Source organism: Equus przewalskii, chromosome 16 (assembly GCF_037783145.1).
Source record: "Equus przewalskii isolate Varuska chromosome 16, EquPr2, whole genome shotgun sequence".
NCBI classification, from domain to species: Eukaryota; Metazoa; Chordata; class Mammalia; order Perissodactyla; family Equidae; genus Equus; species Equus przewalskii.
The window spans coordinates 70,771,515-70,787,188 of NC_091846.1; the positions used below are offsets into that span (position 1 = coordinate 70,771,515).

Genomic DNA, 15,674 nt, shown 5'->3' on the forward strand with positions numbered 1-15,674 from the left:
ACACTGTGCATGATAATTAGCTTGATTAGATTTCGATACAGAGCCATGAAGCAAGCAAGAATTTATTCAGAAAGTAGGAGATGTTAAAAATGTTGCTGTAATTAAAGATGACTAAGACTAGAGGAGGTCAGACCCAGGGTATGAGCTGAATCCTGAGGTCTGCACACTCAGAGAGTACCCTTCAGCTGTCATTTTGGGCTGACCTGTCAGAGGACATCAATTAGTGTGCTTTCATGACAGAAAAGCCTACCTTGACATCCAGGTGACCTCCTGGGGGGGCCAGATGCCTAAAATTACTCAAGAAGGGGCACAGCTTTTTACACCAAATTGAACTTTAGACTTTAAAATATAAACACCCCGAGAAGAGGAAACAGGTTGACTTGAATCTGCGTTAAGATGTAAAGGACAAAAACCTCTTTTTTCTCAGTTTTGGTAGAAGTAGGGAGAGAACTGTAGGCTACTGAATATAAATCTGCTGGAAAGAGGACCTCTAGAAAAAGACAAGAATACAACACCGAGGAACAAGGCTCTCGAGGGGCCACCTCGAGGTTTGGCCAAGGAGTCGGGCAGTTTTCCTTCTCCCACCGCAGGTTCTCAGCTAAGGGTCTTCTCCAATTAACCATACACCAGATTTACATGATCCTAACATTCACTACTTAAGCCTTTTTTAAATTGTCTGCCAAACCTAAGAATTACAGTACAGTTGGTTTCTAAAAGGAAATAGAGTGCACCCATTCTTTATCTCAAACACACTTTGTGTTTTCCCTAAAGCAAAGTGCATTTCCAGAGAGTACAGCGATTCATAGAAGAATAAGAACCAGTTGTACAGCATACATCCCTGAGAGTAGTAAATCGAGATTCTACCAGTGATTCCTTTGTGAAAGACAACCTCCAACAGAAGTAAGTCGCCAAATACTTATTTTACTGAGCATCCTTTCAAGAGACAAAAGACAACTCTACTGAAAACCGATCTAATAAACTGGGCATGAGTGACTCATTTTGCACAAATGATAACATAAGCGTCAGTTATTTCCTAAATGCTCCCAGTTAAACCACATTACAGGAACTCTAAACCAGTAGTAGTGACAAGAAAATGTTAGAGGAAATGGCAGTGAAAGGCATTTTCTTTCCAAAAACTACTAAGATATTTAACAGGGTTAGAAGTGAGTTCCTTACCATTCTGGATGGCTGCTGAGTTGATGCCTGACAAAATACTTGAGGGATTTCAACAAGAAATGGTGATGGGAGTCAGAAAAATGGAAACGCTCTTTGTTGAGAACTATTGTCAGCTTGATACTGAAAGTGGGAAAGCTTTGTGCTTATCTGTCGTAAGCAGCAAAGCAGGGGCTTAGAAGCTAGTGCCCAGCCTCCTCCTCAGGGAAAGCCCTGAGGGGCAGAGACCAGTGTTCTACGATTGACTTGATCAACCTTGATGATTAATCAAGATCACATGGAACCCTGCTCCGCCACTGAATATCAAAATAATTCAGACAAGCCAGTGAGTGACTCCCATGCAACTCAAATACGACTAGTAATAAGCAATTTGTACACATACTAATGAGAAATTTTCCATACAGTTTCATGTTATCCTTCTAACTTTCTATATAAATAAAACAGGTATTACCCATTTTGCAGATGGGATAACTGATGCTCAGAGAATCATATAGTAGCAGAGAAGTAACTCATATCCAGATCTCCTCCCACTTCCCCATCCTCATCTACTATTCTTCCCAGGACACTGCCTCCAGAGAATTTCAGAGAGAGCAACCCTTCTCCTCGCAGTGTCCACAGGGACTGGGGACAAGAGCCAGCTCCCAAGTCTTCAAGTGCTCGTTCTAGTGCACTGCCAGGAGAAAGGAACCACAAAATCACAAGGGAATCACTGTGAAATCTGCCTGGCAAAATACTATTTCTCCAAAAAGTCCATTTTTCAAAGCTGACATTGAAGGTCTATTTGCCATCCTTAAAAGTCTGATCAAATTTGCTGAGGAGAGAGAGAAAAAACAAGAGGAGATGACAGGAGGAATAAGTAAAGATCCAGATTAAACTCTCTGTAAGGCAACCAAGGAAGAGAGCGAATACCAGTGGTAAATCACAGGCACACAGCTTAAGAGGTGCTAAAAATATCTCTGTTCTGGAAGGAAATGAAAGTTCTAGAAGCGAAGAAACATCAGCTTTCTCGTGGGATAATGCAAATACTTCACGTAGTTTTAGATCACAAGCCTTACAGAGTAGAAGGAAAAGATTTACCTTATGATGGACTCCTAAGTATATTGACTATCTTCCTGAGACCAAGATGATAGTACTCTCATACTCTGTGAGGACATTAACAAGATTTTGTTTGTTATGAACTAAGTCCCTGCTCTTTTTGTCTAACAGTTCAAAAAGCATCAGTTTATGATTAACATCATGTTTCTATTCCCTTCCAGACTTGATTTGCTTCTGTTAACAAATGATGCGTGTTTTTAGGCATGGCTACTCAAACTGTGGTCCTTACACAGACAGCATCAGCATCACTTGGGAACTTGCTAGAAATGCAAATTATCGACCCCCACCCAGACCTGCTCAATGAGAATCTGCATTTTAACAAGGTCTCTATGTGGCCTATACACACTTTAAGTTGGAGAAAGACTGTGCTAGAGGTCCTTTACCTGCATAGGCAGAATTTCAGGTCCTTACCTGCCCTGCCATGGACTCTTTCTCCCATTGTCAGACATAAGATAATGCAGAAGTCACCAACCATCTCAGAATCAAGTATTATTCGCTCCACAAAGGTCCTTCTGCATTATCGGGATCCAGGTTCACTTACACTTGCTGTCCACTAAGTTAGTGACAGAGGCTGATGTTCAGTCTCATTTCTCCAACCCCCTACTTCAGGGTTCTTTTTAGTGACCACTCTTTTTTTTTATTGTTTGCCATCTTGTGATGTCCCTCTCCCCATTGACCACTCTCCCTCCCCCAATAAAAAGTCATCAAGCAAGGATGACCAAAGTCAAACTAAAACAATGCATTTATCCTCATTATGTCCAAGGACTAAGGATCCTTCTGGTTCCATTCTTTGCCTAAATCGGTCATCACCATCATTATCACTGTCCACTCTCTAATAACAACATTTTACTATGATCTAAGCTCTGGGCTTGCACTGAAGTTGCAAAGAAGTTTCAAAAAGAATGAAAGTAATAGCAACCAATACCTACTACACACGCAGTAGCTGCCAGAAGCTGAGCTAAGCCGTTTGCTCATTTAATCCACACAGTATCTCCATAATTATAACTCACAATAAGAGTAAATTCTATCATTATTACATTTTACAGATAGAGAAACTACAGAAGGTAGAAAACTGAAGTAACTTGCCCAAGGTCACACAATGAGTGGCATTTATTCGTTTATCCCTGGCTTGAAGGGATTGGTAATTTAGGAGTTCTTTTTCCCAAAGGAGTTTGCCTTCTAGCAAAATGAAAAGCCTTAAGAGGAAGGGTGAAATTTCAGCAGCCACTAGCATGAGGGCTCTTTTTTGTCCCTGAAATCACAAGCCCCACCTCAGTGCCCTATTCACAAATGCGAAGGCATATTTAGGGATTAAATCAACAGTAAAACACGTTTCCAGAATCCAAATTAGGTTACGGCAAGGACTGTGTCCAAAACCCAAATCCAGGGTGTGTAGCAAGATACAAGTGATGCAAGAACAATGCCAATTTTCTCATGTAAGGAGGTACTGCTCCACCGAACTGTGGCCATACTGTTTTGATTGAGAGGACATTTGCTATGGAACTTAGAAAAATGAGGCTAGTTGACTCATTTCTTAATGCCAGTAAACTAATGATTGTGTCCTGAAGGCAGTGTATTATGTTCGAACTGTTAGAATTCCACATTTTAAAAAGGAAATATTTTTCCATAGTTTCAGAGTCTTTTTTTTTTTCTTTTTCCAATAGAGAAGAAGAAAATTGCTGCCAGTATTAAGTAGGTCTAGAGGATTAATTATGTATTTTCCCCTGATCATTTAATTGACCATGGTTGACCTCTATTGGAGCAATTAAATTTTTTTCATGAGGAACCACTGACCCATTTTATTCCATTTTCATGCCTCCAATATTTGACAAGATAGTGAAAAGAATCTAGTTTGATTATAAATGTTTATGAATCCCTAATTGCTAGAAATTCCAAGACACCTCCAGGCATTTTTATCACTGATAATCACTATCTTTGATGGAGAGTTTTTCTGTATTATTGGAGAGTACATTTCTAAAAGCATGAAATATTACAGTGTTAAAGATAGCTAATTGGGACATGAAGACTGTTTCATTTGTTTTGGTTTTCCAACAGCGTTTGGCTGACACATTGTTCTTGCAATATATTCAGTGATCCAAAGCCAGCAGCTTTTTTAAATGTAAAAAATTAAATGAGAACTGCCTGTCCTTTTGTAAACTCAATTTTCAGAGCATTTCAGGGCACTCAACCAGATGAATGAGTTAGTAAGAATATCATGAGATATTAGATTAAACACAGAATGAATTTAATTTTAAATGATCAACGTGATCATCTATTAATAATCAAGTGCCAAGATATATTGCCACATATTATAATCAATATTTTGCATATTCAATAAACACTCATCAAAGATGGTGATGGATTCCAGACTGTAGTAAATATATCGATTACAGGGTCTTTACCTACAGCATTTTACATTCAAACAGATCAGCAGGTTTTACATTGGATCACACAATTAGTGCTGAGAAGCAGTTAAAAAAATGATTCAGCTTCAAAAAAAAAAATTTCTAGAGAAATGTAACTTACTTTACATAAAAACATTCAAAACTCTATTTTTATGTTCAGTAAACCAATGTAGTGCAGCGTGATTGATGCCAAGATACACAAAAGATTTGCATGTACTGCTAAGGATACAAAAGATCTAACATTAAATTACTCTTAATAACTGAAAAAGCTTTACCCCTAAAGAACATGATCACAAGGGAGGTAGTTGTATGCAAACATTTCTATTTGGGTTTATAAATAGTAGCTTCACATATTTCCAACAGGGCTGGTTTCAGCGAAAATATGCTTACGTGCTTTCTTGAGAACATAGGGCTTTCATTGAGAACATTATGGCTTTTGGTTAATAAATAAAATAGTTAATGGTATACTCATTTCATCTTTATTTATACTAAAATCACATTTCATTAAAGTAAATGTTAGTCGTGAGCGAGGAAAATAGATCTGGTGGCTCACGCCTGTACAGAGGATAATCTGAATAGTTCTAGAACCATTTTGAGAAACGTATCTATGGCATGGACTGTTCCAGAATATAAGCAACACACCTTAATATCCTGTTGATTTTCTCTCTTGATTAGGCTCTAGCGTGCCTTCTAACACATCACTTTGGAGCTTCAGTTTGGTGAGTACTGGTTGTATTATAAATAGAGACAGTTTAAGAACAACTTTCATAAAAATTAATCTGCAAAAGAGGTGGGTACAGAACTTTGACAAACTGTCCTAGCTGCTGACCACTTTGAAATCTGGTTCCACAGTACTGTTGAAAAGTTGTATGAAATTTAAATGAATGGAACAATATTTAAAACTCGGGTCAGAACTGATAAAAACATACTGAAGAAGCAGGCTTGAAGTCTAGGGAAAGATAGCTGGAAAGTTGCCAAGTCTCTTTGGTGTGATTCACCCTATTGCATCTTGACAGTTACATTTTTAAGAGTAAGTAAAATTTAATTCAATACACATTTTGAGCACTACAGAGTATTCAAAGATGAGGAAAACAAGGCACCTGGCCTCTGAGGCAGAGAAGAAGAAAATGAAGATAAGAAAGTACTTTCCTTATTGAGCATGTACTGTGCCCTAGCCACTTCCAAGCACTGGTGATTTAAGGCATAAAGACAGATGTAACTGTTCACGTGTGTGTGTGTGTAGTGGGTGCAAGAGGGAGGAGCAATGATGTCTTAATGAAGTAGCTGGCATTTAGACTCACTTTAAAGAGAGGGTATGATTTCAGAAGTAGAAGAAGAAAAGGATGGCATTCCAGGAGGGTGGACCCGCATGAGTAAAGGCACACGCACAGCAGAAATTACAGGACATACTCAGCAGACAGTCTTATGGTTTAACTGTATCATAGGCATGCTGGGGCAAGGGGAGGGATTTTTGCCTTCCTTAGCCCTAAAGATAGAGCTACTTTGTATAGTTATCAAAAAGACATTTAACATCATTTGGGAATTCAGTCTATATAAAATATTCTCCATGACTTTAATGAATTATACTAATATATTTTTATAGCATTTCTTCAGAACATTTATAAGTTATTTAGACTAAATAACATTAAATTGAATTACACTAAATAGTAATTCATTAAATATTCCTTAAAATGAATTCATTAAATATGAATTACATAGTTTGTGTTACGTTTTTCATCTTTGAAAATGATCAGAATTATTATTGTTCTCTAGATTGATTTTTTTTTCATTTTATCTATTGCATCAATTTTGGGGAAGGTCAGTGCAGTTTTCCTTATTTTCTTTCCACACAACAAACTTTGCGTTACACATGTAATTTTCTTCTTGTGAGCCACCCAAATTTTCCTACTTATTACAACAGGAGATGTGGTTAGTCTCCTATTTTAGTTGTTATCTGTTTACTTCTCAGCGGTTTGTCCCAGAAAACTGTGTCTTACAAAAATTTGTATTCCTAACACTGTATCTGTAAAGCACAGAACTATGTGGGAGCAGATATTGACCAAACAAGCAAAGAATTAGAAATATTTGCTGGATTGGGAATATTTACTAAGAAGAGAATTGTGTTCAAAAAGTCAAATCTGGGATCAGATTGGATCTCTCTGAACCACGCGAAGACTCTCTGTAGAATACCCAGTGCTTCAACTCTCTGTAAGGATTATTAGCCCCTGATCACAGCTTCTATGTCTTAGACCCCTCCACCATTTCAGGTGTATGTTTAAAACTGGACGTATATACAGTTGAAAATGCATAGGTGAGTATGTGTGTGTGTGTGTGTGTGTAAGTTTATGTATAGGTGCATACATGCATAATTGTACCTTTAACTGAATAGCCCTTGTTCACAGATGTGGCGTTTTTCCATTTTTAGAGGGATGATTTAACTTTTCCTATAATCTTTCTGGTTTACCAAGAAGCAGATGGGACCAGAGGGTTTTAAAGAAAAGCTCCTTGTTGGCTTTAAAAACTATTTATCTGACCCAGAACACATAATACAATAATGTTTTTCAACTTAACACAATATTGTTTCACATATATATGTCAAAGATCTCTCAGTCTGACATCCTGTAGATCACTAACAGGAAAAAATTTAAAACAGAGGCTTTTCAGCTGGACTCCATGGATGGTCATGAATCTCATGAAACTGTACATATGTATGTACATATGGAGATATATATGTAAAGTTATGTGTATTCATGCATGTGCACACATTTTCCTGGAGAGAAGGTCTTTCATCATATTCTCAAAAAATACCAGATTTTTTAGAAGATTAACCACTGTAACCTCAAGCAGCTTTGATTCGAACTCGATTATAATTAAAGTTAAAATCACTTGATTTTTGTAAATTTTTAAAGCAAGAAAATAATATTTGATAAATATTCTTTGGAAAATGCAAGACATTGCATTATCAATTCACATAATAGAAAGATAAATATTTACATACAGAATCCATAATCTTTTAAGTTCAGTTTTCAATGGCTGTATTCTGCCATCCTAAAATTGAAGTTTCCTCTTAAGTCCTTTTACTAAGAAAGGCAAAGGCATTTCTTACTAATATTAATTGTTTAATGGCTCCAGAACACTCTTGTCTTAGAGCCTCAAAGTAATGATATTTGCTATAAGAAGTGACATTTGATGGGGAGTTTTTGGTGAAAAACTATGTTCACATAAAGTTGTGCATGGTGTTTGCCATCGGAGGTTGGTCTTCCTGAACACATCTGTGGTAATTAGTCCCATGGAAATTTCCTCATTAATCTAGTTATAATAAACCCAACCACTAGAAAAACAATGCACAGCTACATTATAGTGAGGAAAGCACTTGTGATGTCTCCAGGGGCTGCAAACCACAGACCACAGCCCAATATGACCAGTGCTTGTGTTTGTAAAGAATGTCTCACTGGAACACACCCATGTCTCCCCTTTAGATGTCTATTGCTGCTTTCATGCTCCAAAAGCAGAGTTGAGGAGTTCCAACGGACCCATATGGCCCTCAAAGCCAAAAATACCCTCTGGCATGTACAGAACAAGTTTACCAACACCTGCCCTAGGCAGTCATTGATTCCTCGATGTCTGCCATGGAGATTTGTCACTATGAGCCTTCCTTTATATTCCACAGTCACCACGGTCTTCCAGGAAAGAGTTCCGTCCTTGCTTCCATCTTCCTCACTTCACGGCCAGCTCAGTTCCTCTTCACCCGGGTTTGGATTGTTGCAACAGATTTATTTTTTCCTCCCTATTCTCACCCCACTTCTTCCAACAGTAAAATAATAATTTACCTTTCCTGAAATAGCATTACCTGCTATTCTCCTTACAAACTGACAAACGTTCCCATTTGTCTTAAGAAAAATTTTAAAAATTTTACCCTGGCACAGAAGGCCTTGAAGAATCTGCAAATCAGACCTTGGTTTACAGAATCCTCTTACAGACAGGCTTCTGTCTCCCAGTATTTTTTCTTCTAAGTCCTACCTACTCTTGCTTCACGTTCCCCATCAAGTCCCCACTTTTCAATCAGGCTTTTCATGATCTTCTTACTCTTCGGCAATCACTACTTTCTCTACATCCCAAAGCTATTACCATATCTCACCATGTACGTTGTGAATGCCCATGTGAAACTGAACATACACGTCCATTGGTGGAGCTGGGTTTGAGGCTCCCATTCTCTCTCTTCTGCTAGATTTAAGTCCATCAAAGCAGGAAATGTCTCACGCCCTTTGATATCCTCAAAACTTAGCACAGAGCTTTGGGCAGTTAAGTGTAAAATATACTCTTACTTGTGGTGAATAATAATAATAATAGCAAATTTTGAGTGATTACTATATACCAAGACTGTACCATGTATAAAGGATTTCATAAGCCCAACAAAAAATAATTAAAATGAAACAAACAAACAAAAACCTCCAGAAGCTTACAGTCAGCCAGTTTGGAACATAAAAATAACCACGAGTTCAAATGAAACCAGAATGAAGAAATCTATCACTAAGCCCCAAATGCATAGTGCTTTATGTGTTAAGAAGAAAGAATGAATGAACAGAATGAGATGAGTTTGGTCACCAAAGATTTTGGTAGAGAAAGTAAAAAGGGTGACCAGCATGGATTTGGGAGAAACGGAGTGAAAGAAAGAATCCTTCAAAAGGGAAGGGAGGGATTTAAATGAACTCCAAACCAGGAAGGAGTGTTCAACGGCTAACTAATTGTATTAGCCAGGATGGCCTTACCAAAAGCTCTTCTCTACATATATGTACCAAAACTCTTGAAATCACAATGTATTAAACAGAAAAGTATTTAGCTGTAGTACAAACTTGAATACAATCTTAGGATGCTTCCATAATTCTCATCCTCGGGATTATTTATAACCTCTTTGGTGGGATTATAATATATTAGAATATAATGTATGACATATAAATTCTTCATTTTTGATCATTTTAGATTCCTCCTATGGTATAATGAGGATATTTTTCATCTAATTCAAAGTTAATTCTAACCTTATCCATTCTGCATTAAAATACAAATTTATCATGGTGTGTTCTAAAATGCTTTGGATTGAGTAAAGCTGGACTATTTGTGAGAAAGCCCCTACATCATCTGTATGCAAATAGAGGATCTTTATTTGGTGTTTCAGGCTCAAACAAATGTCACGGGAGAAGGGAGGAGGCAAATCCTCCAGAGTAGACCTTTTGCTTGATTTCAAGCCACACAACCAATTCAGAAACTTCAGTAACATCATTTGAGAAGCACTGTCTTAAATTTGGCAAAGAAGTTTAAAATATGGCAGCAGAATTCTTTGAAAATTTTTTATTACATATCTGATTATTTCTCCAACAAAATTCTTTCTCCTGGTATTTTTGCTTTCTTGTGCCTTTATAGCTTTTAACCACTGAATACGTTATTATAACTCCATACTTTCTAGCAGAAATTCTTCATTGTACCACAGTGACTGTCTTCCTGCTTTAGTCTATTAACAGCATTTTAGTTTCTGCTTTCAACTTCTATATGGGCAATCAGTTCCTACCCCTCTTCCATCCAGTTTAGTGTCAAACAAATGGGTATTGTTTTGTTTTTTTTTGTTTTTTTTGTTTTTTTAATTTTTTCCTTTTTCTCCCCAAAGCCCCCCGGTACATAGTTGTGTATTCTTCGTTGTGGGTTCCTCTAGTTGTGGCATGCGGGACGCTGCCTCAGCGTGGTCTGACGAGCAGTGCCATGTCCGCGCCCAGGATTCGAACCGACGAAACACTGGGCCGCCTGCAGCGGAGCGCGCGAACTTAACCACTCGGCCACGGGGCCAGCCCCGTCAAATGGGTATTGTTTGATACTAAACAAAGACTAACATGTTTCTCCCAGATTGTGGTTATAAACTGAACCAAAGCAGAGGTAGGATTGTTTCCAATATTTATGCTTGGAAAGCATAAAGAATTCTAGGTGTTGTTCACACATATAGTTACTGCTGTAAATACAGTATATTTGAAATCCCATATATATATAAAATATGCTAATAATTTTGAAATAAATGTGTTTTATTCAATTGTAAAGACTTTAGTGTTTTTCAAGTGTGTTAATACTTTGTCAAGATACTGATATTAAATAGTTTTTCTTTTCTTTCCCAAAATGGCTGAGTATTTTTATTGACCTCCTCTAAATGAATATAGTCAGTTCAGAAAGAAGACAGCATATTTTAGAAATTTATATTCACATTTATGTAAAAATAATGTTCAAATAAAATATAAGTGATTTTAGATCGTGCAATGACGGCATGGATCATGAAAAGCTGTGGGCTGCTCCCACAGAAATGGGTGTGCCTCAGAGCTTGATTGTCCTGATGCGTAATCTGTACTGTGGATAGGAGCCACAGTCAGGATAGAATATGGAGACAGAACGGTTTCATATAGGCAAAAGTGTCAAACAAGAGTGCATTTTAGCTCCCTGTTTAGTCTGTACGCAGAACATATCATACAACAAACTGGGCTAGACTCAGATGAAGGAGGAGTGAAAACTGACGGAAGAAATATCAACAATCCATGATATGCGGATGTCACCATCTTACTGGCAGAGAGCAGTAATGACTTGAAATGACTTCTGATAGAAGTGAAAGCAGGAAGTGCCAAAGCAGGACTGCACTGGACCAATAAGAAGACAAAGGTCATGACTGCAGAAGAACTACACCACCTTAACATGGACAACAAAGACAGTGAAATTGTTAAAGATTTTGTTTACCTTGGTTCAGTTATCAATTTAAAAGGAGACTGCAGCCAAGAAATCAAGAGAAGGCTGAGGGGCTGGCCCCATGGCCAAGTGGTTAAGTTTGCACACTCCACTTTGGTGGCCCAGGGTTTCGCCAGTTCGCATCCTGGGCGCGGACATGGCACCGCTCATCAGGCCACACTGAGGCGGCGTCCTACATGCCACAACTAGAAGGACCCACAACTAAAATATACAACTATGTACTGGGGGGATTTGGGGAGAAAAAGCAGGAAAAAAAAAAGAAGATTGGCAACATTTGTTAGCTCAGGTGCCAATCTTTAAAAAAACAAAAGAAAACTGAGACTTGGAAGGACCGCAGTGAATTAGGAAAGATCATCAAGAGTAGGCAGCATCATTAGAGACTAAGTTCAGGATTATCCACACCCTCATATTCCCAATTACTATGTACGGTGCAAAAGCTGGACAGTGAAGAAGGCTGAGAGGAAAAAACAGATTCATTTGAAATACGATGTTGGAAGAGAGCTCTATGTATACACTGGACTGCCAGAAAAACGAACAGGTGGGTCCTAGAACAAATTAAGCCTGAACGATCGCTGGAGGCAAAAATGATAAAACTAAGGCTGTCCTACTTGGGGCACATCAGGAGATGGCAGGGTGCTTTGAAAAAGACAATAATGCCAAAAAACGTAGAAGGCAGCAGGAAAAGAGGAAGATCAAATATGAGATGGATTGCCTCCATAAAGGAGGCCCCAGGCGTGAGTCTACAGGAGCTGAGCAGGGCTGTTGAGGAGAAGATATTGGAGACATCACTCGTTCACAGGGTCACCAAGAGTTGGAACCACCTTGACGGCATGTAACAACAACAAATTCTTTTAACTAGAATGAACTGGTATAGCAAAAGTAGTATGATCTTAAAGATTAGAATATTGTCATTTTCTAACACTGTTCCCTCGGAAAAGATATTCAATCTCTCTGAACCTCTCCTTGTACCTCTCTAATTTGGGGATGATAATTTCCTACTTTCTAGGTTATTCCAGGGATTAAATGAGACATGTATGTAAGATGCCTGGCACAGGGGAAATTGAGTTCTCCTCCCCATTGTTAGGTAGATAATCACAGCCTGACTTTACTCTCACCAACTTTGCATTTTATTATCTCATGGTCATGCAAGAACTAAAATTTTCTTTAGAAATAGTCTATGTTTTGAAACAAACTTCATTTGTTCATTTATTTGTTCATTCAATCAACATTTACTGAAAGTCTACTCTGCTCTAAGTACTTAGAATAAATAAAAAAGTTGCTCAAAGTAGCTTGGGGGATGACATGATTAAATAGCAATGATTCTGAGTTATTTTAATAATATCCTTAATAAAAATAATAATAATAATGATAAATTAATTTGCTAAACTATTTTATTTTAAAACCTGTGCAGCCCTTTACGGTTTCTGCCCTTCACACTTTCATTTCCGATCCTCATAATAACCCTGCAGAGTAAGTATAACATATTCCTCACATACAGATGAGAGTGCAGATTTATCAAGCTTGAGCAATTTGCTTATGGTCCTCTCACTGAGGTCTTAAAGTTCAAGTCCAGTATTCTAGAGACCTGGGACACAATGCACTATAAGACAGAGTTCTTGCAATCTTATAAAAGTAGCTCGGGGCCGGCCTGGTGCTGCAGCAGTTAAGTTTGCACGTTTCACTTCTTGGCAGCCCAGGGTTCGCCAGTTCGGATCCCAGATGCGGACATGACACCGCTTGGCAAAAGCCATGCTGTGGTAGGCGTCCCACATATACAGCTGAGGAAGATGGGCATGGATGTGAGCTCAGGGCCAGTCTTCCTCAGCAAAAAGAGGAGGATTGGCAGTAGTTAGCTCTGGGCTAATCTTCCTCAAAAAATAAATAAATAAATAAAAGTAGCTCATAATTCTACAGAAAAGCTCAGATATTTAGCAATACCCTTACTAACATCTCTTTAGATCAGGAGCTGACATTCTATGGCATAAAATTATTTTGATTGACTTTCATCTGCAAATTCAATTAGCAGCATGCACAGGTCTAAAGACAAATATTTTGTCATTTACTTATTGCAAGAATCTGAGTTACATTAACAAGCCATCTCTCTCCATTGAGGGCTGGACTATGGATCATAAAAATTAGATTTGCGGGGCCAGCCCCATGGCTGAATGGTTAAGTTTGCACACTACACTTCGGTCATCCAGGGTTCACTGGTTTGGATCCTGGGCATGGACACAGCACTGCATATCAAACCATGCTGCGGTGGTGTCCCACATAGAAGAGCTAGAGTGACTTACAACTAGGATATACAACTATGCACTGGGGCTTTGGGGAGAAAAAGCAAATTGGATTTACTGATGTAACAATGGAAAAGATCAGAATTGGCTGGAGGGAGGAACAATCTTCCTGCTTGGTCTGGGAACTCCATTTGTTACGACTCTAGACCAGCACTCTTCCTTATGCCTTACTCTACCCTCTAACCTGCCCATCTGTGGTACACGCACATCCTTCACGGGTAGGACACTGATAAACCCTGCGGCAGTCTCAGAGGGGGCATAGGAGAATACAAACCCCTCCTCAAACCGCAAAGATCCTTGGGGATCACTTACTGCCCAATATAGCAGTTTCCAGAGTATCTTAGTTATAATTCAACTGTGGAGGTATCACTATTCTATGTTGAGTCTACTTAAAGCTTTGAGTCAGAAGTGCCTGTGGAGCTTTTCCAAAATACACACATTCAGGTCCATCCCCAGACCCACTAGTTCAGAATCTCCTTGTTGTATTTGTTAAAGCCCAAAAGATGATACCAATTTGCAGTCACATTTGAGAACCACTGACCGAAGGAGATACAAGACCAGGAAATGAGTGTCCTGACCCACACAATCCCATCACCTCCAGAGCAGGAGTAGAAGATGCTGATGCTAAAGTTAAGATTTGATTACACAGAAGAAAACTATTTTTAGTCATATGTCTTCAAATTTCACAAGTAGTAAAAGGAATAAAATTGAGGGGAAAACAGTTACTACTTAGGCTACCATACTCCAAAAAAATAGACATTCACGAAAAGGCAAGGAAATCCCCTTGACAGCATGGCCCCCATGCTGGGGCTCACCTAACTGCGAAGACAGCTGATTTTAACTCAAGCTGAGAGAGGAATCTGGTCCAGGCCAAATAAGACTCTGACCCTCAAACCATGAAGGGGCTAAAAAACTTCACAATTTTGGTAGAAATTAGATTGTACTAGAAGGGAATGAAAATGATGCAAATAATCTAGTCAAATTAGGGAGACATAACAGGAAGGCTGTGTCTTATTTGGGTTCCACCAGAAGCCGACCTTCAGACAAAGGTTCAAGTGCAAATAGTTTATTTGAGAGACAAAGGAAATAGCAAGTGCAGAAAGGAGAAGTGATGTAGGGACAGGAAAGCATCCAATCAAGACAGTGTTCTCAAGTCAGCTATGAGTTTGGAAGGCTGGAGCTCAATCCCAAGGGAAGCTCTGGGAAGCGGTGCCCAGCAGCACTGCTCAGACTCTATCATGCACCCTGGTGAAACGGGGCTTTTCAAAGAATTGGCTAATAGTCCAAAACCTGTAGGAGATTTGACAGTACAGCATGGCATTGCCTTGTGGCTAATATATCATAGAGAAGAGACCTTTAAACTACAGAATATGTACCCCAGAGCATATACAAACACTTTCAAAGGTACTCAGGGCATGGATGTTTAAGGGACTCAGATTCCAAATCCTTAGCCTCCATGTGAACTCTTTTCTAAAATTCTTCTGCCTGAGACAGCACCTGTCTTATAGATTTTACGACTGTTCTTAATCTGCTTGCCCACCGCCCCCTCCCACAAATGGGTTTCTCCCACCTCACAGAGGAAAAGCACACCTCTCACTAATCAGGAATCTTATCGTCTTGCGTTGCCTAGCGGTGGAAAATCTGATCAAAGAGCAATTCAAAATAATGGTGTTGGCAAAGTGTCCTTTGCCCAAGGGACCATTCCCACTCCACTCATCTCAGGATGAAAAAAAAATTTAGTTTTTCTATTTGGTAGTTACCAAAAATTTTGAAAAAAGGGATTGCATTTTGATTCACTGTTTACTATTAACAACTGTAATGAGAACTCAGTGCAGAAGAAAATTTTAATCCTTGAAACCTTATTTCCCAAGACAATTTTTAGATTTAGTTTTCATTTGTAATCATATTTTGTTGCTGAGAACCATATGCTACAGAC

General features: G+C 38.7%; 1 protein-coding gene and 1 long non-coding RNA gene across 3 annotated transcripts in view; one reads left to right on the plus strand and one right to left on the minus strand.

Moving 5' to 3' along the window:
• Positions 1–15,674, minus strand: part of FGF14 (fibroblast growth factor 14) — a 591,564-nt gene that overhangs the window by 317,839 nt on the left and 258,051 nt on the right. The window lies entirely within an intron of this gene.
• Positions 5,268–15,674, plus strand: part of LOC103561922 (uncharacterized) — a 44,632-nt gene continuing 34,225 nt past the window's right edge. The window contains exon 1 of the long non-coding RNA XR_547581.2: positions 5,268–5,392. This is a non-coding gene — a long non-coding RNA (uncharacterized lncRNA). The remainder of the gene's footprint in view (positions 5,393–15,674) is intronic.